At 37.8% G+C, this 1,218-nt stretch overlaps 1 protein-coding gene across 1 annotated transcript in view; it reads left to right on the forward strand.

The window, feature by feature from the left end:
- The window catches only part of PAFAH1B1 (platelet-activating factor acetylhydrolase 1b, regulatory subunit 1 (45kDa)), a 39,267-nt gene that overhangs the window by 29,875 nt on the left and 8,174 nt on the right, over nt 1-1,218 (forward strand). The window lies entirely within an intron of this gene.

Consider the following 1,218-nt stretch of genomic DNA (forward strand, 5'->3'; position numbering starts at 1 on the left):
CAGACTCTGTACAGGATATTTCATTTGACCACAGTGGCAAGCTTCTAGCTTCCTGTTCTGCAGATATGACCATTAAACTATGGGATTTTCAGGGCTTTGAATGCATCAGAACCATGCACGGTAAGGAATGCGAAATAGCTATATGCCTTCACCCCGCCAAAGAGCTAGGTAAAACCAGAGTATCAACAGTTTGATTTGTTGGTATTTAATTATATGTATTCTATTATTCCATATTTTTCCTCATATTTTATTTAAAGACATTTTTAATCTACATTTCCTTTTTTTTATATTGTTTCACTGTACTCCTTCCCCCCAGTACTTTTATAATAGAGTTTTTAAATGGTGATACAGCATTCCAGAGACCATGATGCTTTTTTATATACAGGTACCCTACAGTTACTGGTTTTTTTTCAGCAGTGAAGCCAATGATGTAAGCTCATGGATTAACTACAGTAATGGAGAGTTCCTAATACGAGGTTTAAGTATATCTTAGGTCTATGTAAAATGTTACACTTTTCATAAGTATTTTGGGATAAGAAGGACTGCTAGAATGTCATTTGAGAGAAAGAGAAAATGAAGTTACTCGTCCTTCTGTTTTTTCAAGTGGGAAACTATCTGAGAGTTGTTGTTTGGTGCTGTCAAGTCATAGACGACTCATAGCGACCCTGTAAACGAAAGGCCTGAGTATTGTTCATAGGGTTTCCAGAAGGAAGCCATTTCAGAAGTTGATGCCACTCCTGCTTCCAGGCTTCTGAGAGAGTAAGTGTATTAAAAATTGTGGAACCCATGCACACCCATGTTTATTGCGGCTTTGTTCACAATAGCAAGGAGTTGGAAACAACCTAAATGCCCATCAACAAATGAATGGATAGAGAAGCTGTGATATATTCACACAATGGAGTACTGTGCTGCACTGAAAAACAAGGAGCTCATGCAATATTATTCAAAATGGGTGACCCTAGAGGACATATGCTGAGTGAAATATCTCCGTCACAAAAGGACAACTGTATGGTGCCACTATTGTAGAATGAGGCTGACATCAGGGTGGGGATAAGACTGAGAAAAACTGGATAAATTATGTATACTGCATTGAAGCTGATGAGGGAGAGAACAGTTTAAAAGTAATAACAATTTCACTGATTTCACATGCAAGCAAGATTTTACTGAAAATTATCCAAAAACGACTGGAACAGCACATCAACAGAGAACTACCAGAAG

This window comes from Elephantulus edwardii, unplaced genomic scaffold, assembly GCF_000299155.1.
Source record: "Elephantulus edwardii isolate Elephantulus edwardi_28Jun2011 unplaced genomic scaffold, EleEdw1.0 scaffold00094, whole genome shotgun sequence".
Lineage (NCBI taxonomy): Eukaryota > Metazoa > Chordata > Mammalia > Macroscelidea > Macroscelididae > Elephantulus > Elephantulus edwardii.